Below are 25,205 nucleotides of genomic sequence, written 5' to 3'. Positions count from 1 at the left end.
TGGCAGAGTCACCAAGTGTAACCTCCCAACAGAAAAATCTCGTTTATAATATCACATTTAGTGTAACCTCCCAAAAGAAAAATATCGTGCAAGTTCCCAATAGAAAATTTTTTATGTGACCTTCCTTTAAAGACTGGCTGCATATCGAGATTAATAAGTTTTGACATCAGCAGCGCTGCATCATGGTCCTTTGAAATCATCCTCAATAAACTGGAAAATTCTTACCTCACAATGATTTAGCTGGATAACACTATCTATATATTTTTGGCACAGTCCAGTGCACTGCTGGCCACTAGATTTTCACATATAGAAAAACTACTGATTTCCTTTTGCTTAATCAACATGAGTATGCACAGGGAAAATTCTTAAAATCTTTGAACTCAGATAAATAACTGGCAAATGTTTTCTTCAGAACAAACGTTATTATTGAAACATTTCTGCAAGGAATTGCATGGGACTTTAACATTACAATTGTGGTTAAATCGGTTGTGGCAATTAACATATGTGTGCGGCAACAAAGAACAATAATATTTATATATTTTTTTTACCTTATATTACATCACTCAGGCACTGTCGTCGTTCTGCACGACCAGGCCAACACAAGTCGACCGTTGGACTGCCCTGTCCGAACTCCAGAACTCAAGTACTCTGTGTGAGCTACAAAACACAACTGCTCTCTGTGAGCTACTGAACTCGACTTACTGCCAACACTGCTCTGACTGCGATTATATTGTGGCATAGATATTCCATATCGGAGGCAGTGCGTGAACAGTCCATCGAAATTACATGTGCTCAAGTGCGCTAGCGAATAGTAATGAACCCCTTACAAAGTGTCTGGAAAATTGGACGTGGCTGCTAGCTTTAGAAAAACCTTCTTATTTCATTCTGAGGCAAACACATAGTTTGATACATCTGATATCAGCTGCATCCCTAGAAATACATTGAGCCGTGTTGCGGCTCGCGTTGGTGCAATTGGTAGGTTGGCATCGTGTAATAGGAATAGTGGCGTCTCGTTTCCTTCTCGTGTTTACTGGCGCCTCTACATTTGCTAGCATTGTCTGTCCGTGAGTGACAGCAGCAGCAGTTATTGATATCTAGTACCGTGGTACTCTCTTTATAAGGACGTCAAGTTGTAACGCCGGAAATGCATATCTTCCTATTTCCATCTATTGTACTATAAATTTGTTTTCCTTATTTTTGTTACCTGAATATATGACATTTCTGTGTCTTTACATATTGTAATTGTTTTACTATTTGTATATATATATTTATGCATTTATGTCGATGTATAATTGGTTTGTTTCGTAAATATTATTTGTATTTTTACGCTGGGTCTTGCCTAGGGAAAACTGCTATCGAACGATTACATCGATAGGTCGTGTGAAGAATCAAAGTGTGTAGGATCTTTGGTAGTGTTAACTCTGCCGCGTGGAGCGCGGGCAGAGAGGGAGTCTGGCTGGGGTAGCGAGTGGAGCAGGTGTGTTGTGTAAAGCTCCCGCGAGTTGCCGCGCTTTCGGGGTTTGGCAGCATGTAATTGCTCTCGACTTGCGATGATAGTTTCTGACATGGTGTCGCGGACGGGAAGCATTAGCTGGCGCACATCAAGAGCCCGTTTCGCCTGGTGACCGTGTCGAGAAGAAGGCGCGCCGACATCCAGCTTCTGCAACGGCGACGGCCGACAATGAGTGACTGTCGCCACCTCCTCGATCGACGGCTTCAAACCTCCAATCAACCAACAAGGAAGACTGGATACACGTAAAGTTTTAGAACTGTATGGCAGACCTCAGCTTTTCAAACTTTTAAAATTGTTGCATCGCAAAATCACAGCTACTTAGCATGAACCTTTGTTGCTCATTGTCCCAATTGCATTACCAAGCAGGGTCCCTTCCTTTTCCGGAATGAACCCGAGTGTCGTTCAAATTCAGACGCCAGCATTAAAATACAATCATTCCATTTCACTAGTTTAATTTCAAAGTTCAGTTAAAGTATTCATAGCTGGCTACAATACTTAGATTACACAAGCACAAATTAAGAGTGCTAGTTTTGTTACCGTAGTTTAGCTTACCTGTGACTGCAGCTCAGCTTGGTATGTACTAAATTTTACTATTGTTAATTGTTCAGAATCATTTAATTCAAGTTCAAAGTTAAATCTCTTATTTCTAAATTGTGTAGATTCAAGTAGCTTTTGAAATGATTGTTGAGGTAGTCCAAGACTAACCATATTTTACTGAATTTCGATGTGCTTCAGAAAGAAAGCTCACTATTAACTTCAGTCACTAAATTAACTTTCGATTTTCCGGTTTTATTAATTCTTTTGCTAAATTAAGTCAGAGTGTAGCGAAATTTATTACTTCTGACAAACTTTCAGTTTTCACAATACACTTGTCAACCTTCAGTTGCCACGCTTCTAGTGCTAATTATATGTGTAATAATCTTTCTTTTTCAGTTACTATAGTAATTGTCCTTAGGACTGGCGACCATAATTTCCCCCAAATCTCAAATATCTAATTACCGCTAGTTGATTGTTAACGTAACGGCCGCACATTTACTTTCTTTAGTGACTTTACCCCTTTTTCAAAATTAATTTCCACCAGTTTCATTAGCATTTTTCCTTTCATTTAGATGTAACCCTTTCCTCCCTCTTTACCGACAAATTAACTTCGGTGACGATTGCTTTTCCGAAATTTCCATTAGGTACACGCGGTTTAATTTTTCACTGTCATTAAGGTCGATAAGTGAGGGGGAGGTTACAAAGTGTTTTCTGGGTCGGGTGTGTCGGCAGTTCGGCTGGGACAGAGCAGCAGTGAGCCGGGGCCGCCGGTGGCCCGCAGGCACTGCTGGGTCGAGGGGCTGTGGCTGCGGGTGCAGCAGCCTCGTTGTCCACTGGAGCCAGGACGTTTGGGTTGGGTGAACGTTAACCCAGCAGTGAAACCTCCACTATTTTGAGATCCCGCCGTTTTTTCGAGCGTTGCTGCTCGCAGGGTCACTGAGACAAACAGCAACGAGTCGAGTGTTTGGAGTTGAAGAAATTAATTAGCCATCCTCCAACTGTTATTATTAATCATTGATTCCTTGTGTTTATTGATGAAGTTCAACCAGCGGTATCTTTCTGCCTACTGGCCGCTAACGCCCCAGTTACCTGTCCTCGAGGTTAGCGTATTTTCGCGGCAGTGTACCTTTCCTCGCCTTGCCGCTGCTGTCCGATAAAGCGTGTAGTTCGACAGCCTCCTCGATTGTCGCTCGGATATTTGTTTCTTTTAGACTACTTTAGTCCTAGTGGGTCCTTTTGGTTCTGGAAGTTCAAAACACCGGAGTCTGAAGACGCACTGCTGTACACTGGATCTGCTTTGCCTAGGTTATTCCATCGTTGTGTTGGTTATCAGACGCTACGCGGGTGTTGCAATGCGTTTAAACTGCCGCTAGTTTGAGTTGCCATCCAGTTAAGTGAATACAACTCTTGGCTGCCTGTCTCATCGTTTACGAAGCTGAGGGACTTCCCAGGTCGATCCTTGGTGCACTGTCTGAGGCCCACTTCTCTCTTGATTTGGTCAGATTGTGATAATTGTCAATAAGGCCTTCAGCTGTGGATGCAATTTGTCTTAATTAATTAGGTATTGACTCTTAATATTAAAACTTTGATGATTGTCTTTTTTAATAATACTTTAGTTATCTCTTGGAGAAGTTAGCTCATTCTTAAGAATTTGCTATCTAGGCCTTCAACCATCAATTTGTTTTTTGAGTTATTACTATTGGGGCCTTCGGCTGACAAATAATTTCAATTTATTGACAATAAGGCCTTCGGCTGTGAATGCAATTTGTCTTAAGAATTTTTAATTAGATATTGTCTCTTAATGGCGAAAAATGATGATTGTCCATTTTTTATAATATTTTAGTATCTCTTCGAGAAGTTCAACTCGTTCTTAATAATCTGCTATTTAGGCCTTCAGCCGTCAAATTGTTTTTGAGTTATTACTATTGGGGCCTTCAGCCAACAAATAATTTGAATTTCTTGTCAATAAGGCCTTCAGCCAGTCACTTGAAACTTCCGGGCTGATAGGCTGTGGTCGAAGTATAAAACCCTCTCCTGAAGTTCCGTCTCCGACTACGGGAGACATCCTCGGAGGTACAGCGGCAGTTCGCCGCTGTACCTCCGAGGATGTCTCCCTCAGTCGGAGACGAAACGTCAGGAGAAGGTTTTATAAGTCGACCCCGGCCTGTCAGCCAGGACGTTTTAAGTGAAGACAATACGCGGCGTGAAACCTTACATTGTATGAGCCTTCAGCCATTAATGCAATTTCTCTTAAGAATTTTTAATTAGATATTGTCTCTAAATAGCGAAAAAATGATGATTGTCCTTTTTTTATAATATTTTAGTATCTCTTGGATAAGTTCAACTCGTTCTTAATAATCTGCTATCTAGGCCTTCAGCCGTCAAATTGTTTCTGAGTTATTACTAATGGGGCCTTCAGCCGACAAATAAGTTGAATTTTTGGTCAATAAGGACTTCGGCAGTGAGTGCAACTTGCTTAAGAAATTTTTATTACACATTGTGCCTTAATAGTCAAATTTGATAATTGTTCCTTATTGTCAACCTTATTTGCAATTGTTTTCGAATAAAGTGTACATGGTACAAGAAAAAGAAAAAATCTGAGCAAGCAACGGCAACTGAGTACGGCCGTGTCCACACTGAATCCTGCCTTTCCCTAGGCACCACGTCTCACATGTTGTTGTTAGTTAGGGTGCAGCTGTTGGTGTGAGGACGCTAACCTCGCCTTCTGTTTCTTCTTCGAGCAGGCTTGGTGCAGGTGACTGCTGTGGGGGACAAAATAATTCAGTGAAGCAAATAGAGTTCCCTTCTCTCCGAAGTAGACCACAAAGGCTCAGTGATACTGAGATCTGGTGAAATGAAATGTGTGGTGAGGGCCTCCAGGCGGGTAGACCTGATCGCCTGGAGCAAGTCTTTTGAGGTGACGCCACTTCGGCGACTTGCGCGTCGATAGGATGAAATGATGATGATGAAGACGGGACAAACACCAAGTCACTGAGCGGAGAAAATCTCCAACATAGCAGGGAATCGAACCTGGGTCCCCGAGCATGACAACCTAGTGCGGTGTCCACGCAGCTGCGGTGGTGGACACTGAGATCTGGTGACTGTGTTGGGCAGGGAAGATGCGAAAATTCATTTTGGGGCACACAAATCCTGTTCTGGTCGGTATGAGCTGCCTGAGCTTGGGCGCTGTCGTCTTGGAATACAGTATCAGCACTGGGGAACAAACATTGTACCATGGGATGGATTTCACCAGTGAAAATGGTCACATAATCCTTGGCAGTAATTCTAGCTTCCAGAGGAACCATGGCATCGAAGGAATAGCACGATATAGCTGCCCGAATCATCATCAAAGCCTCAGCATGTTTCACTCTTGGGCCGTAACCTCGGTCAGAATTTGGAAACAGTGTGAATCAAGACTAATTCTACAAAATGACTTTCTACCACGGCTCCATAGTTGGGGTTTTATTATGAGTTCGGCGTCACGTTTTTCTGTTACGGACTTTTACATTAGTGACGAGTGATTTTGCAATTTCTTGCTTCTGGAGCTGCGTTCGCGGTTTTTTTTTTTTTTCCGGTGCGGACAGATTTGACGAGTGCGACATTCCCTTCTCCAGTAACGTGTGCAGCTGTCGTCCTCTCAGTCTTCGTCACAATCCACATCAACGGCTGTATGTCACGAGCATCCAGCACACACTTTCGTCCACGGTATGGCTTAGCCGATCATATTTGTAGGTTCCCACGTGTGTAGCAGAGTTCATGGATACGGCGTCCCTTGAAACACAAAACACTTCGCCTCCCTCCGTCACGGAAGCACACACCATACGACCACCAACAACTTGTCCACGGCCGAATTCACTCAGGTCCGACAATGCACTCTGAACTGTTCTTCACAACACTGCTCTGACCACGGGTGATACAACGTACTGGGTGCATTGCACACGTGTCGTTCCGGTAAAATACAACAGCGCTACCTGCACGCTCGGCTAGCATCTGCATTCATGTCGTACATGCATTTCTCGCGGCGTTCCGATACTTTTGTTCAAGCCCTATAGGTCATTGGCTTTCCTCCTTTGTTGAATTCAGTGTGAAGATTGCATCGAAGACGTTATACCTCTTTGCGCTATTTCAAATGCTATAATTTATTCACAGCTCACAACAAGCACTATTTGTCCTTACAATATTGGAAACATTTATGCCAAATTTGTGGACGCAGAAAGCAGAGGGCAAACGGTATATTGAAGCACTGTTGTGCCAGCGAACAAATGTACTAGGAACTTATGCAGGGCTGTAGTAATGTATATGAGGTGCCCCACAGCAACGACTAGAGCACTACCAGGACCTACGGATAATGGTCCATTGAACCATGTGTATTCATTTTGACATTACGAGTACTTCTATAGATTAGAAATAACGTATTCAATACTTTCGCTCTTGGTAATAAGATTCTCCTAAAAATACGCTATGACCTGTTCTACAGTAACGATGATAGCTGAAAAACATTATTAACGGCACTAGCAGCAGGAAATTATTCTGCCCTGCACAGTAATTTCGCTCACGGGCAACGCGCTGCACCATCAATCTCGGTGCGAAATATGCCACTAATTAACAACGTGGAACGCAAATAATTCTCGGTGGAGTGCTTAGAACATACTTTGTCTGGTTAATGAACTTTGGAATTTTAATTACCAGGAGAACCTTACATTTTCCACTTAAATAGCAGATAGCGCGTACAAACCAATTTATCTTCGGTTTTTAATTTCTCGAATTCATTTACTTACAGTTATCCTTAACACAGTTAAATCGGCACAGGTGCTAATAAAAACCATTCTGTAACGTTATTTGTCATTCTCGTGTAATTACGAGCCTCTACACAGGCGAATTTCAGTTTCCAGTGTCGTTTCTCCTTCCGAAGGTAAAGCAGCTTCCATACTAACAGACAGAGTGCAAAAGAGTGTAGCTCGTGCTTCGCTAGGGACACACTCAAAAGAATTTCTATTTTTAAAAAATTATTTTAACGAAAGAATGCTATTGTATTGCTCGCTCGAAAAAAGTCATGTAAAATTTTTATTTTAATGTGGACATAATGAAAACTTGCATTTTCACTCCCAATATGAGAATACGTCCTTCCTGAGGAAAATTTGCACAATCTTATTAAAATGGAACAACTGTAGCCACATTTATTTCTTCCTCTTTGTGTGATCTGGAATTAGAAAAAAATTGCTCAAGTTCTATACAAAATGAAGCAGCTGAGGCAGGCCATCCCTAAACTTACCCAGAAACAGTCTGTGTACAGAAGTGGCAAATTTTCCAACTCATGCAAGTAATTCGTAAGGTTAATAGCTGCTGTATTATGACACCTACTTCACTTTAAAAGACAATAAACTTAATACACTTCTCTCCTGTGTTGGGAGGAGGACTTCAACGACATAGCATGTGTTCATCAAACATTTACAAAAGAACAGCGCAAGAGGTCCTACGGAAGTTCACCTTAGTGAACAAAATGAAAGAAAACACGTAACTCGTCAATGAAAAGTAAGACAACGAAAGATTAAAAACAGTAATTGAATTAAGATTGTTAAATAACTCAGTGACGTTATGGAGCATAGTCAGTCTGCTGATGAAGTCATCATACGCTTCACCTATATTAAACAAATGTTCAAATGTGTGTGAAGTCCTGTGGGACCAAACTGCTAAGGTCATCGGTCCCTAGTCTTACACATTACTTAAACTAACTTATGCTAAGAGCAACACATAAATCCATGCCCGAAGGAGGACTCGAACCTCCGGCGGGAAGGACTGCGCAGTCCGTGACATCGCGCCTCTAACCGCTCGGCCACTCCGCGCGGCTCACCTATATTGCGGATCCTCTAAATTTAGTAAAGCGTTTGTCGAGAGACGTATTGCCTTTCCAACAGAGATGCTCATCTAAGCTCCACTTGTATTTCTGCGACTGTTTCGGATGGGACATACCGACCCATCTGGGTCTTAGCACTACTTTAGGCCTGATGTAAGTCCTGCCTTTTCAGAAGCCCTGCACTCTTTCACAACTCCCCACAACAGGTGTAATCTTCCACTGGCCTTAATTAGTACTGATCCTACGTCTTCGTCTCATTTAATATAACTTATTAGAATTACCCTTCAATATTTAAACGAACTTGAGAAGGTTACCAATGATCTAGTAATTAGGCGCCATTGATGGCTTCCTTTCTAATGTCATTATTTATTTACTCGTATATATTTATTTCGTCTGGGGATTTCTAGTCATCTGTTACATCTAAACACACATGCTTAGAGAGGTAACACTACAATGGTGATAGCACGTTATAATAATAGTAATAATAATAATAATAATAATAGCAATACACTACTGGCCATTACAATTGCTACATCACAAAGATGACGTGCTATAGACGCGAAATTTAACCGACAGGAAGAAGAAGCTGTGATATGCAAATGATTAGCTTTTCAGAGCTTTCACACAAGGTTGCGCCGGTGGCGACAACTACAACGTGCTGACATGAGGAAAGTTTCCAACCGATTTCTCAACAGCAGTTGACCGGCGTTGCCTGGTGAAACGTTGTGATGCCTCGTGTAAGGAGGAGAAATCCGTACCATCACGTTTCCGATTGTAGCCTATCCTGATTGCGGTTTATCGTATCGCGACATTGCTGCTCGCGTTGGTCGAGGTCCAATGACTGTTAGCAGAATTGGAATCGGTGGGTTCAGGAGGGTAATACGGAACGCCATGCTGGATCCCAACGGCCTCGTATCACAAGCAGTCGAGATGACAGGCATCTTATCCGCATGGCTGAAACGGATCATGCAGCCACGTCTCGATCCCTGAGTGAACAGATGGGGACGTTTGCAAGATAACAAACATCTGCACGAAACGTTCGACGACGTTTGCAGCAGCACGGACTATCAGCTCGGAGACCATGGCTGCAGCTACCCTTGACGCTGCATCACAGAGAGGATCGCGTGCGATGGTGTACTCAACAACGAACCTGGGTGCACGAATGGCAAAACGTCATTTTTTCGGATGAATACAGGTTCTGTTTACCGCACCATGATGGTCGCAACCGTGTTTTGTGACATCGCGGTGTACGCACATTGCAAGCGTGTATTCGTCATCGCCATATTAGCGTATCACCCCGCGTGATGGTATGGGGTGCCATTGGTTAGACGTCTCGGTCATCTCTTGTTCGCACTGACGGCACTTTGAACGGTGGACGTTACATTTCAGATGTGTTACGACCCGTGGCTCTACCCTTCATTCGATTCCTGCGAAACCCTACATTTCAGCAGGATAATGCACGACCGCATGTTGCATGTCCTGTACGGGCCTTTCTCGATACAGTAAATGTTCGACTGCTGCCCTGGCCAGCACATTCTCCAGATCTCTCACCAATTGAAAACGTCTGGTCAATGGTGGCCGAGCATCTGGTCGTCACAATACGCCATTCACTACTCTTGATGAACTGTAGTATCGTGTTGAAGCTGCATGGGCAGGTGCATCTGTACACGCCATCCAAGCTCTGTTTGACTCAATGCCCAGGCGTATCAAGGCCGTTATTACGGCCAGAGGTGGTTTTTCTGGGTACTGATTTCTCAGGATCTATGCACCCAGATTGCGTGAAAATGTAATCACATGTCAGTTCTAGTATAATATATTTGACCAATGAATACCCGTTTATCATGTGCATTTCTTCTTCGTGTAGCAATTTTAATGGCCAGTAGTGTACAGTAAAGAGGTAACTGATTTTGTGCTTGGCTCAAAGTTACTAATGAAAGTGTACTTGTGGTAAAAGTAATAAAGGTAATGACGCTAATGGTTTGTGTTGAGCCTACAAGGCTCCTAGTAGAGTACATCAGGCGCAAACAACTCCTGGTCCCGCCAACAACACGACCTGAACGGTGGTTTTCCCCGATCTACCATAGGTATCCGTCGGGTTGGGCTCAAAAGAGAGGAAACACAATTAAGATCCTTCCATGCAGACTGTGCGCTGCCTCTTAACGGAAGGTGTAGGCCCCTTGAAGAGGTACCTAACTTTAAGCTCTTATTAGACATGGAGGTTCTGTTATCTACAGTATTTACATATTTACATATAAGGTGCAATTGTTTCTAGGATTGTGTGTGACTTGTGCACCTCTTGTCGGTTGTTCCAGACTGTTCTTTGAAGTGGACTTGGTTGACACTATGGATCATACGCGCTGGACGCTTCAATATCTGTGTTGGTGCCCTGGTCTGTATCTGTTTCTTCTTCATCACTCGTGGTGCTAATCATGTCTGTGTCCCCCTGGGCATCGTGATGTCTGTTTGGACCGACTTGCCTTCGGTAGGGTCCGTTGAGCAAGTATTCTATTTGTTGGATCTTAGAGATTTCGTCAGTTAGTTTGTAGAGTTCAGTCCACGTTTCCGAGTCGCGTATTATGGCATGTAGTTCGTTCTGTGTGTTCAGGCGATTTATGTGTACTGTGTGTCTTGTATTCGTGCTTTGTCAGCAGAATAAGACAGTGTGTTCAGTGGAACCTTCTTCCCCGAATGTGCATCTGTTAGTCTGCTGCAGACTCACGCTACTGCCTTGTGCTCACGTAGAGGAGGCAGAGCGCGCTCGCGGATGAGCAAGTGACTCGATCGATGGCCCACCAGTAAACGCTGAACGGCTGACCTGTACTACGAGCGTAGTGGGCTGACTGACTTTTTGTCCGGTGATCTCACAACTTAGTTAACTTCCGAAGTGCACGCATTGTCTCTAATGTGCACATTAAAAGGCGATAAAAGCGGAACTGGATTTTCGGCGAACAGCGCAACGGGCCGTTTGCCTGCGTAATTAGTTCCACGGCCAGTAGCCCACCTGCGCGTGGTTTATACGTGCAGGCAGGAAGGCACGCTTTGAACGTCTGCACCCGAAACGAGGTTCACGGAATTCGATTCACGGCCTGCCCGTGCTGCACACAGCTTTGTCTCCCACGGGCGCCGCGCTACACGCCAAACGGAATTCTCTGGACTCCAAACACGTCGTGCACGACGGAAGGGTGCGTCCAGCATTGCCCTTGTAGGATCACAGTGCATTTTACTTACGGATCGATGAGGCAGAACAATATGACCACCGACCAACTATCGATGTAAACCGGTCCTGGCGGTAGCGGCGTCACCTGACGAGGAATCGCTGAGAGTCAGACACACGCGCTGTGCATGTGGTATCATTGAGCGTGCTAACCGTGTTTAGAGTGGGGAAGGCGCGGGCTGAGTTTGGCCGAGGGCAGGTTGTGATGGCCCGGACGCTCGATACGACCGTTTCGGAAGCTGCATGACTTGTTGAAGGACGCTGTGGTGGGTGTCTTCAAAACTTGGTGGAACCGCATCCAGACGTCGTGATGTCCGCGCGACTACTCCTAATTACAGTCGTCGGGCGTCCTAGGCGGAGAGGCTGGTGAAAACAGGACAGACAACGGACTGTGGAGGCACTAACCTCAGACTTTAACGCTGGACAGATTACGGGTGTGTCTGAACACAGAGAGCAGCGAACACTCCCAACGATGGGCCTCTGCAGCCGACGACCCATGCATGTGCCAATATTAGCACCACCACATCGGCAACTACGGCTGAAATGGACACGTGACCATGGGCACTGGACGCTGGCGCAGTTTCAGAGCCTTGCATTTTCTTATGAATCGCGATACCTTTTTCACCGTGCCGATGGGAGGGCCCGAATCGGCAGCGTTCCAGTGGAACAGCTCCTTGACGCCTGTACTTCGAGACGGAGACAAGTTGGCGGCGACTCCGTTATGCTCTGAGGAACACTCACGGGACCATCCGTGGGTACATTGGAGCTCGTGCACGGTGAGGTGACGGCCACGGAGTATCGTCCAGTAGTTGCAGAACACATACACCCTTTCATGACGCTCGTGTTTACCTGATAGCAGTGAAATTTTTCAGCAAGATAATGCGCCACATCACAAGGTCAAGACTATGATGGAGAGGTTCGAGGAACACAGTGGCGAGCTCCAGTTGATGGGCTGCCCCCCCCCCCCCCCCCCCCCCGCCAACTCACCAGATCTGAAGCCGATCGAAAACATCTGGGATGTGACTGAACGTGGCATCAGAGCACATGGCTCCCCTCCCCGAAATATATGGGAACTGGGTGACTTGTGGGAGCACATGTGGTGCCAGCTTCCTCCACCGACCTGCCAAAATCTCATTGCCTCCATGCCACGACGAGTAGCCGTTGTTCTCAGTACCAAAGATGGACATACCGGCTGTTACGTAGGTGGTCATAATATTGTGGATGATCCGTTTAAATGCTCTGTGGGTCGGACAGCGGCGAGGCAGGGCAGGTGCCGCTGCCCCCTCCCCACCCCACACAAACAGAGTTGCAGAATCTGCCAGGAGGGTGTTTTGTTCACAGGCGGGATGCATCGCTTCATGTTATTCTGAATGTGTCCTACTTCAGACTGTAACGTTGCTCTGGTGTGTTGTCCTTTTAGCATGCATTGGCGTTCTATGCCCGTGGTTGTTTAATATGATGAGACGCCCATGATAAAAGACTAGTTGCTGCAGTGATATTAATTAAGTCGTGGGTGACTGATAGAATTAACGGAGTACATCTTCTACTGACAGGCGTGACTATTCCACAAATGTAAGTAAACAGTAAGTACCAGAAACGTTACAAATAGAAAAAAAGAAGAGATTAAGGGAATTGTCGTTAAATTCATAAACGCAGATATACAACAAGTGCACCGTACGAATCTATCAAGCACCTGAAAGTAGACCACGATACTTGTGTATACACACGATATGATCAGAATGTCGACACCTATTAGTATACGGTAATATGGGGAAAGGCCACCTTTCGTCTTTATTACGATATCAACTCTGCTGGAGACACTTTCAGGGAGGTTTGTAACGTCTGTGGTGGAATGACAGCCCATTCTTCCTCAAGAGCCAAACGTAAGAAGTTAGCGACGTCAAACACTGCGTCTGGAACGAAGTCAACGCTCTAGCTGATATCAAAGGTGTCGGATTGACTTCAGATCTGGTGTCTGTGCTAGCCAATCCATTAAAGGAATCTTAATGTCTACAAACCATTGCAGCACAGGTTTTGATATATGACTGGGTGTATTATCAAGCTGATACAATCTTCGTCTTCGAAATATTCGTCTACCGTACAATACTGTAAAATCTGTTCATAATCTCCCGAATTTAGCGTTTTCTTAGGAGCAATAACATACCACTCCCTAACCAAGAATGACACCCCCGTACCGTAGCGCCTCCTCCTCCATAATTCAGAGTTGGCAACGCACGTGGTGGCCGGTAGCGTCCTCCAGGCGTTCGCCACAGCCAAGCCCTCCATCGGACTGCCACAGAGCACAGCCTGACTCACCACCCACTGTGCGCTGGCGCCGCCCTTTACACCACCCCAAGCGCCGCTCTGCGTCGACTACAGAGGTGTCTCACTTACACGGAGGTGCTCCACCATTGTACCACATTCTTGTACAGCCATTGTGCTACCTGGATTGGTGGTAGCACTTTAGAACTCATAAGTGATTCCTTCCCCTGATAACCTAAAAGTTTTCACAGCCTTCCTCGGCACTAGTCGACAGTGCCTGTTCGTCATGAGGCCCGCCTGGTCTTCGTTAAGCACTGGTTGCTGCTTCGCCTCTCCGTTCCGCAGTCACGTCATTCAGAGTGGAAACCTGATGGCTTTGTGTAATTCTCTCCGCATCGCATTACTCCTCGGACACACTAATCGCTAATCGCTTCGCCATTGCAATACGGTTGGCTTTCTGCAGACGCCTTAATACGACGCATGTTCTGACGCTGTTATGCCTCTCCGTAATACGGCTGCTGCCTTACTGCAAGTGCCTCGTAGACATTCTTGGAGCATTTCTGCGAGTCCTTTCCTATGAGAATGCTGCTGTAATTTAGCACTGGTCTCGCCGTGCAACCTCCTCTGTGTGTCCAATAATCTGACTCCGAGCAAAGTGTCTACCTTACTGTAACACTCTCTCCATCACGTTGCTGGAGCGACACAGATGTTGCCTCGACATTACACAATTCTAGGCATTCTTCAGACGTCCCACAATGGCACTAAAGATGCCTCTCAACAATTACCTCTCCATAAGAGGGGTACTGCCCTATTTTATTTGCCTCAAAGACACTGTCGGAGTCATTCTGTTAGTGTATATCTATGATTTGGCTACGATCACGTAATGGAACCTCTTTTCCATTCGAATGTTGATGAAATTTAGCACAGGTCTCACCACGTCACCATGGAACCTGCTGAGAGCGTTCAATAATCTGTCTCTGAGGCACAGTTTGTAAGCTACTATAACCCTCTTGCCATCTTATTGTTGCTGGTACACGAAAATTGCTTCGTCTTTGCACTACTACTGTCATTTAGCAAATGGATCTCAATGACATTCTTCTTCGTCTCGCCGTTTCTGGGCAACTGCAATTGTCAATGGTTCTTACTACTGAAGTCTGCGACGGCTCCTGGCATTGTACAACGTTCTCTACATGTACAGCTACATACATACTCCGCAATCCACCATACGGTGCGTGGCGGAGGGTACCTCGTACCAAAACTAGCATCTTTTCTCCCTGTTCTACTCCCAAACAGAACGAGGGAAAAATGACTACCTATATGCCTCTGTACGAGCCTTAAGCTCTGTTATCTTATCTTTGTGGTCTTTCCGCGAAATGTAAGTTGGCGGCAGTAAAATTGTACTGCAGTCAGCCTCAAATGCTGGTTCTCTAAATTTCCTCAGTAACGATTCACGAAAAGAACGCCTCCTTTCCTCTAGAGACCTCCACCCGAATTCCTGAAGCATTTCCGTGTTAATCAAACCTACCAGTATCAAATATAGCAGCCCGCCTCTGAATTGCTTCTATGTCCTCCGTCAATCCGACCTGATAGGGATCCCAAATGCTCGAACAGTACTCAAGACTAGGTCGTATTAGAGTTTTATAAGCGGTCTCCTTTACAGATGAACCACATCTTCCAAAATTCTACCAATGAACCGAAGACGACTATCCGCCTTCCCCACAACTGCCATTACATGCTTGTCCCAGTTCATATCGCTCTGCAATGTTACGCCCAAATATTTAATCGACTTGACTGTGTCAAGCGCTACATTAATAATGGAGTATTGAAACATTACGGGATTCTATTTCCTATTCATCTGCATTAATTTACATTTATCTATATTTAGAGCCATTCTTTACACCAATCACAAATCCTGTCCAAGTCATCTTGTATCCTCCTACAGTCACTTAACGTCGACACCTTCCCGTACACCACAGCATCATCAGCAAACAGCCGCACATTGCTATCAACCCTATCCAAAAGATCATTTATGTAGATAGAAAACAACAGCGGACCTACCTCACCATCAAACCACATCTGGGTGTCCAGTAGTTTTGTAACCGAAATACGGTTGCTGGCTTACTGTATCTTGCTTGTGCACATTGATGCTGGGACACTTAAGTTGCTTCGTAATCTGGCCTCGACAGAGATTTTGCAGACCCCTCGTAATGACACTATGGCGGCCCATTACGAGTCGCCTCTGCATCTCCCGTGTGGCCCACAGCAGTTGTCTCTATGACACTGTTGGACTCATTCTGCATGTGCGTTTCTCTGAGGTTCTGCTAGGGTCGTCTTCTGGGTGTCCAGCACTCTTTCCGACAGAGAAGAAACAGATGGATTGATGTATCCCTCTCTCCATCACCTAGGTTCTGGGGGAATGTAATTGCTTCGCCACTGCAATACAGTATTCTGCACACGACACAATATGACACGCCCGCTACGATTACGATATTGTCCGTCCATGACGTGGCTGCTGACCTGATAAATGAGCCTGCAGGACACTGTTGGAATATTTCTGAGAGTGCTCTTCTATGCTGATGGCGACGTGGCAGGTTCTCACCGTGGAAGCTCTTCTGGTCTCCATTAATCAGTCTCTCAGGCAAAGCGTCCAGGTTACTGCATCACGTTACTCCAGAGATATAGAAATAGCCTCTCCATTGCACTACTATAAACGTTCTCCTGACGCCTCACCATGACACTAAAGCTTCCCCTCAAGAATTCCATCAGAGGGGTGGTGTCCTATTGCATATGTCTCGAAGACACGGTTGGAGTCATAGTGTATATCAATGATACTGCTGCTGGCATTCGACTACCGCCACACCATTGAACCTCTTCTGGGTGTCCAGTACACTTTCTGCGACACAGAAGTGATGGTTTTCTGTAATTCTTTCCCATCTTTCCTGGGACACAGTAATTGCTTCGCCATTGCTGTACAATAAGTATTCTGCAGACGCATTAATACGACATTCGTGCTGGCGCTCAGTTATGCCTCTCCATAACACAGCTGCTGGCCTACTGCAGGTGTCTCGTCGACATTTGTGCGAGTGCGCTACTATGAGAATGTTGCTGGAATTTAGTACGGAACCTCCTGTGGGTGTCCAGTAATGTGGCTCGCAGGCTCAGCTGATAGATTACTATAGCTGTCGTGCCATCTTATCGGTGCTGGGACACTAAAATTATTTCGCCTTTGCACTACTAAAGGCAGTGTGCAGACGCCTTAAAGCGTCATTGCTGCTAGTGCTCATGTGTGCCTCTCCATAACACGGCTGCAGGCCTACTGCAAGTGTCTCGTCGACACTGTTAGAGTATTTCTGGGAGTGCCTTTCTGTGAGAATAAGACCATTTATAGGCCATACACGGAATTAATATAAAATACAATGTGTCTTACGTAGGTTTACATTAATTATTTTAGTTTTGGGCCGTAAATTTATTAATACATAAGAAGAAACTTTTCGTTGCCCCCTTGATGTTACTTTTTTAGTCTTATAACATAGTAAGAAAATAAAACGTAGAATTCAGCTGAACATAGAAGTCAGGTAGCAAGTAAATACTTACAAGGGAACTTCACCTTCCATTTACAACTTTGTTAATGTTCATGTTTATTAAAATTGACCCTACGCACCATTAGATTGACGCTGGGACACAGAAATTGCTTGGCCATCGAACCACTACAGACTTTCTGCTGACGCCTTACCATTACACTAACGAACTGCCTCGCCATTATGCAGATACGTGGCTGCTGCAAGAGCCTCTATCACAAAGCGGGAGTCACTCTGCATGTGTATTTGGAAATTTGTGGTAAGGTTTTATTTGACCAAACTGCTGAGGTTATCAGTCCCTAAGCTTACACACTACTTAACCAAACTTAAACTAACTTACGCTAAGGACTAGATCCATGCCCGAGGGAGGACTCGTACCTCCGATGGGGGCAGCAGCGCGAACCGTGACAAGGCGCCCCAGACCGCACGGTTACTTCGCGCTGCTCTGCACGTGCATTTCTGTTATTCAGCTGCTAGCATTGTAGTAGGGTCACACAATGGAACCTCTTCTGGGTGTCCAGTACTCTTACTGACACACAAAACTGACGGCTTTCTACAATTCTCTCCCCACCTTTTTGCTCCGGTGACACCGTAATCGCCTTTGCCACTGCAATACAATAGGCACTCTGAGGAGACGTTAATATGGAACTCGAGCTGGCGCTGAGATATGGCGCTCCATAACAGGGCTGTTGGCCTACTGCAAGATTATCGTCGACATTGTTGGCGTATTTCTGCGTCTACCTTTCTAAGAGAATACTGTTGTAATGTAGTACTGCTCTCCCATGGAACGTCTTTTACGTGTGCAAAAGTCATGCCTCCCAAAACACGGCTGCTGGCCTACTGCAAGTCTGTCGTCGACATCGTTGGAGTATTTCTGTGAGTGTATTTCTGTGCGAAAACAGCTGTAATTAGCATTGTTCACACCATGGAACCTCTGCTGCATATCTAAAAATCTTTCTCTGAGGCACAGTTGCTAACTTACTGTAACTCTCGTACCAACCTGTTGTTGCTGGGACACTAAAATTGTTTCGACTACGCACTACCATAGGCATCTGCAGATGTCTCTCAATGACACTCCACCGCCAGTTCTAGAAATGTTCCTTCATCTCATCGTTTCTGGGCAACTGCAAATATCAAGGATCACACTGCTTTGCCGGCCGGAGTGGCCGAGCGGTTCTAGACGCTTCAGTTTGGAACCGCGTGACCGCTTCGAATCCTGCCTGCGGCATGGATGTGTGTGATGTCCTTAGGTTAGTTAGGTTTAAGTAGTTCTAAGTTCTAGGGGACTGATAACCTCCGCTGTTAAGTCCCATAGTGCTCAGAGCCATTTGAACCACACTGCTTTAGTCTGCGACTGCTCCTATCGTTCTGCTACGTTCTGATCATCAAACCACATCTGGGTGTCGTGTAGTTTGTAACCGAAGCACAGCTGGCTCGCACGCTCAGGCTGACGCTAGGACACTTTCCCATCGCAGTACTACAGGCATTCTGCAGACACTTCACCATGACACTAATGCTGCCTGTCAGGAATTGCCACCCCATCACACGGGTGCCGGTCTACTGCAGGAATCTATCACACTGCCCAAGTCATTCTATAAGTGTATTTGAATTATACTGTTTTTGGCATTAGGCGAGGGCCACACCATGGTACTTCTTGTAGGTGTGCACTACTGCTTCTGCGATGCTAAGCTGATGGCTTTCCCTAATGTTTTCCTCATTGCACTGCTCCTGGGACAGAGTAATCACTTCGCCATTGCAATACAACAGATACTCTGCAGACGCATTACCATTTCACTTGTGGTTGCGCTCAGTTATGCCTCTCCAAAATACGGTTGCTGGGCTACTGGAAGGCTATCGTTGACATCGTTGACTTATTTCTGCGTGTGCCTTTCTGTGAGAATTCTGCTGTAATTTAGCACTAGTCTTACCATGGAACCTCTTCAGAGTGTCCAATAATCTGTCTCCGAGACATAGTTGCTAACTTACTGTAACTCTCGTGCCATCTTATTGTTGTTGGGACACTAAACTATCTTCGACGTTGTACTACTATAGGCATTTAGCAGATGGATCTCAATGACACTTCTCAGCCCTTCTAGAAATGCTTCTTCACCTCGCCGTTTCTGGGCAACACCAAATGTCAATCGATGATACCGCAGAAGTCTGCGATGGCTTTGGCGTTGTGCAACGCTCTCACCAGCAAACAACATGTGGGTGTCCAGTAGTTACAAACCGAGGCACGCCTGCTGGCTTACTGTAACCCTCACACCACGACGTTGACGCTGGGACACGGAAGTGGGTTCGTCATCAGACTACAACAGGCATTCTGCAGACTCCTCACGATGACATTACGGCAGCCGTTCAGGAATAGCGTCTCCATTTCACAGGTGCTGGCCTGCAGCAAGGATCTATAGGACACTGCTGGAGTCATTCTACAAGAGTGTTTTTCCGAAACTCCTGCTTGACTCGCCACGGAACGTCTTCTGGATGTCCAGGCGTCTTTCCGCGAGACAAAAGCCGATGGCATGCTGCAACTCTCACCCAATCACCTTTTATCTGGGACTCAGCAGATGCTTCGCCATTTCAATATAATATTCATTCTGCAGACGGCTCAACATGAAAATCCAGCTACCGCTATCATATTGCCCCTTCATGACATGGCTGCTGGCTCACTACAAGAGTCTCCAAGAAACTGTTGGAGTATTTCTGAAAGTTTCCTTCCGTGCTAATCTTGCTGGCTATATACAAGAGTCTCACCATGAAACCCCTTCTGGGTTTTCAATAATCTGTCTCCCAGGCATGGCATCTGCATCTACATCCACACTCCGCAAGCCACCTGACGGTGTGTTTACTGTAGACCTGTGATTATCACACTGACGCAGGTACACAGAAATTTCCGAGCCACTGGACTACTATAGGGATTCAGAATACGTCTCACCATGAAATTAATGATGACTCTCGGGAACTGCCCCTTCCTCAGACACTTGCTGCCCTATTGCATATGTCTGGCATTCAGCTACAGACACACCATGGAACCTAAGATTGACACTGGGTACAGTGCTTCGCGATTCAGTACTACTGGCTACCTGCAGAGGCGTCACCAAGACAGTAATGCCTTCCTCAGGATTTGCGTCTCCATCACATGGGTCCTGGAATACTGCCAGGGTAATTCCGCATGCATATTTCTAACTTATTGCAGCTGGAATTAGCTATAGTCACACCATGGAACCTCTTCTGGGTGTCCAGTACACTGCTGCAGTCATTCTGCATATGTATCTCTATTATATTGTTGCTGGAATTAGGCTAGCGTACTCGCCATTAAACCAGATCTGGGGAGCCAGTAGTTTGTAACTGAAGCACAGTTGCTGGTTTACTGTAACCCTTCTCTCCTTCACATTGACCGTGGGACAGAGAAGTTACTTCGCCACCAGACTACGACAGGCATTCGGTAGACTACTCACCATGACACCTTGGCTGCCCTTCAGGAATCGCCATCACACATGTGCTGGCCTACAGCAAGAGTCTCTATGACACTGTTGGAGCTATTCCGTATGTGCGTTTCTCCAAGACTCCTGCTGACATCCTACTAGGGTCTCATCATGGAACGTCTTCTGGGTGTCCAGCAGTCTTTCCACGAGAAAAAAACCCATGGCATGCCACAACTCTCGCCCCATCACCTTAGTATTGGGACACATTATTTTATCTCTACTGCAAAAGAACTGAAGCCTCAATATGACACTCCCACTAACGATAATGTTATAGCCTCTGCATGACACAGTTGCTGTTCTATTAGAAAAGCCACCAGAACACTGTTGCAGTATTTCTGAAAGTGCTCTTCTACTCTAATTCTGCAGGCAATATGGAAGGGTCTCACCCTGGAACCTCTTCTGGCTTTCCATTAATGTCTCAGAGGCAAACATCTAGCTTACTCTAACACTCTCTCCATCACATTGCTACAGCGACAGAGATACTGCCTCGAAATTGCACTACTATAGGCATTCTGCAGACAGGCCACCATGACACTAATGCTGCCCCAGAGGAATTGCCTCTCCATCAGATAGACGTTGCCATATTGCAAATGTTTGAATGACAAGGTTGGAGTCGTTCTGCTAGTGTACATCTGTGATAGAGGCACTGGCATTCGGCTATGGTCAACTAGGGAATCTCTTCTGGCTGTCCAGTAGCTTGTAACCGAAGCACAGATGCCAGTTTACTGTAACACTCGCATCCTCAGAATGACGCTGGTAGACAAAAATTGCTGCGCCATTGTGTAGTACAGGATTTTTGCAGATGCCTCACCAAGACGGGAATGCTACCCTCAGGGACTATGTCTCCATCGGATGGATTCTGGGCTTTTGCTGATTCTACAGCATTGCAGGAGTGATTCTGCGTGTGTATTTCTACTATGCTGCTGCTGGCATTTGGCTACTGTCACACAATAGAACCTGTTCTCGGTGTCATGTGCTCCTTCTGCAATACAAAGCCGACAGCTTTCTGTAATTCTCTCCCCATCCAATTGCTCCTGGGCCACATTAATCGCTTCGCCATTGCAATACAATAGGCATTGTACAGACGACTTAAAATGACTCTCATTCTGGCTTTTACTTAAGCCTCTCCATAACATGCCTGCTGGCCTGCTGTAGTTGTATTGTGGACATTGTTGGAGTATTTCTGTGAGTGCCTTTCTGTTGGGGTGCTGTAATTTATTAGTAGTCTCACGATGGAACCTCTTCTGTGTGTCCACTAATCTGTCCCTGAAGTACAGTAGCTAACGTACTGTAACTCTCGTGTATCTTACTGCTTTTGGGACACTAAAATTGTTTCGCCTTCTCACTACTTTATGCATTCTGGAGATGGCTCTGAAAGACACTCCTGAGGCTGTTCTAGAAATGCTTCTCTATCTCACGATTTCTGGGCTACTGCAAATATCTATTCAAATACTTTCGAGAAAGGTGACTCGTTTCGAGATATGAGAGTGCCAGAAATATGATTCAGTTGTGGCTGTAATCATTATAAGATCCAGGATAGGATGCGATGCATGTATGTGGTTGAATGGAAATACTTGATTCCAAATCATAGAAATCATTTCTAGCGGATGGCGTAGCACTAGAGATCTGAAGAGATAGTGTACATTTCTTACGACCTCAATCAGCACACCAACTACTACTGTTTGTGATCCTTCTCAGTCAGCCATAGATTATAACTCAGTGGATATATCGCAGAACCTCGAGACAGAATACGTTACAAATTCTGGAGAAATATCTAGTGGCAGCGGAGTGAGGGGGTTGCATATACGGTTTCATACCGCGTTCCTTAGCCGAATCACTTTCAAAATTCAGCGATGACGAGGTTGCATCGTGGGCTACTTGTAACCAGCCTGCTGGTCTGATAATGTACACTCCGGCGACCACCGTCTCGCTATTTGTCTGAGAAAACCACGTGATTCGTAGGTAATGCCATACGTGGATTAATAAAGCCGATATAGCTTTTAACATGGGTACTTGTGTGCACATGTAGAACCAAGACCGCTTGTGACAGTAACATACAGTAGTTGTTGGGATCGGGTTTTTTAACATCTGGTGGTTTGTAAAACGATTAATCCTCTATTTAAATGACACGGTGGTAGGACTCGCAAGAAAAACTTATGTGACATACACACCCATCACTGATTTTCGGTCTGTATTATTTCGTATTGCCAGCGATCAATAATTGCCGAAGTATTATACTTAGTAGCAGGGGGTGCGTGACAGTTTCGCCTTGAGCATCAGGCTTACAAAGTATGTGTTTGTGTTCCTAAATGTGCAAAGGATATGACTATGTCCATTCGTAAGGAAGGTATGGGTTTCACGTCTAGTGCTGTGGTAGCAAAGTCATAGCCAAGTCATAAGAATGGTACTGATATTTCTATTTCCAGAGCCATAGCTGTCAACTGGGTGTATTTCTGATACTTTGCTTATTTTCGAATGTGGTTCAACTGAGACCGTGATTGTAACATTTAGTTGTAAGTACAGGGATATATGTGACCGATTCCTTAGGTGATGATTCTACCTGTTCGTGCTTGGTGTGCAGCGCTTGTGACCTGTGTGGGGGTGATTCACGTTTACCATTATCTGTAGGAGCTGTCGGAATGGAGAGACCTGTTGGAGTGTAGGAATGTAGACGACTTAACCGTGTTGTCCTCTAGACGACCGAATAGCGAACTAGTACTTAGTATGTGTTGGATAGCTTTCATAATTGCGTGTAAATTTGAGAAGATTGAATATGGAGATGTATTTTCATGAAAATTGTTCAGATGACTGCTTCTGCACATATCGCACTTTTATTTAGTTGAGAGAAGATGGATTGTGATGTGTGCATCTAGCATGTGGAAGACATGTTTGCCGGTACCCTAGACATGAGAAACACCTTAAGTGACCTTGTAGATTGTAGGTTCAAATGGCTCTTAGCACTATGGGACGTAACTTCTCAGGTCATCAGTCCCCTACAACTTAGAACTACTTAAACCTAACTAACCTAAGGACATCACACACATCCATGCCCAAGGCAGGATTCGAACCGGAGACCGTAGCGGTCGCGCGGCTCCAGACTGTAACGCCTAGAACCGCTTGGCCACTCCGGCCGGCGTAAATTGTAGGGATTATTTGGAATCAACTACATCACTGACATCAGCATTCATGAGTAGAAATATCATTTTCTTCATTTTTTTTCGAGTTTTCATATAAATGTATTCGCAGACATAAGTTTCTAGTTAGTCAGTTGTTTACAGCACTCTCCACCTAGATAAAGTTTCGGGTTTGTAGAGAAATAATTTCCTGTCTATATCTTAGGAATTATGTTGCATGAGCAATCGGTAGGATACTGTTGTGAGCTTGATATCGAGAAGTACCGCGAAAATGATATAATATTATGTCGGACCATGCGAAAATACACGTGTTCTTGTAATCACAGATTCTGGAGATGGGTGTAGAAAGGGCAAGCAAGCAAGGAGGTCTGGACCAGAAATAGTAACGCGTTAGTGCCGAGGGGGAACGAGTCCGAATTTGTAGAAAAGAAATGGTTCAAATGGCTCTGAGCACTATGGGACTTAACAACTGAGGTCATCGGTCCTATAGAACTTAGAACTAAATACCTATGGACATCACACACATCCATGCCCGAGGCAGGATTCGAACCTGCGACTGTAGCTGTCGTGCGGCTACAGACTGAAGCGCCTAGAACCGCTCGGCCACTGCGGCAGGCAATTTGTAGAAGAGTTCTGAGAGTGCCTTCAGTCTGCAGAGTGTGCTCTAGTCACCTGTCGCAGGTGGATGACCGCCAACCTCGGAGAGGAATACCTAGTGCTGTGAGGAGTGTATACAGTGCTCTCTGTGTTCGCGGTATATATACGATTGATGTAAAAGGGCTGATTTTGTATGGTGCATCATACAAATTGTATGTTTACTACATCGGCACATTACGCAGTGAAATACTGCTGGGTTAGAGATCTGTTTCGCGCTCTAATATTCAAGCTCCTGTCCTCAGTGGGAGAGCAGACAGCAGTGTAATTGAGTAAGAGGCTTACCATATTTGATGGTCTGTAGGCCACTTTGCCGGGTTTAATCGTCAGTGCAATATGGTGATCTGTACAAAATATTATCGTAATGCTCTATTCATTCACAAGACATCCCTTGTGCCAGGATGGAGGAGTGCCTACAAACTGATTCGAACAAGATGAAGGCAAGGTATGTACAGAAAGTTCTGAGAAACCAAGTTTTCAAAGAAAAGCTGATGCAGACCATCTGTCTCTGGCAGGGATGCCATCACTCATCTGCTACTGTGGCATTGGGAAATTCGGACATCTCAAGACCTGTAGCTGTAGGATACCTAAAATTCTGGGCGTTTTTCCTGTTTTGTAAGACACTGCTTTGAATTCTTTTTGCATAATTGTTCTGATTCTGCCCCCCATCTGTGCTTAGAGTGTGCTCTCTTTCCAAACAACAAGAATGCTTTTATGATTAATGGTGTTTCCTCGAGCGTGCACATTCTTTTAGCAGTGAAAACCTTTAACTTTTCTGTGACATATATTGATAGCAGGATGAACATTTCGAACGATGCTTCAAACACACTTGGTATGTGTGCACGGCTAGATGCAGCTCGCATATCCCGCTAGGATCGCTAGGAACACTGCGCCCTGTGCTATTCTGTGACATCAGTATCTGCAGGTATCGCATCAGAAACAGTAAACACACATGCTGCCCAGAGGCATCTCGC

Source organism: Schistocerca cancellata, chromosome 5, assembly GCF_023864275.1.
Source record: "Schistocerca cancellata isolate TAMUIC-IGC-003103 chromosome 5, iqSchCanc2.1, whole genome shotgun sequence".
NCBI lineage: Eukaryota > Metazoa > Arthropoda > Insecta > Orthoptera > Acrididae > Schistocerca > Schistocerca cancellata.
The sequence above is the reverse complement of the archived record's forward strand: the minus strand, read 5'-3'. Positions refer to the sequence as shown.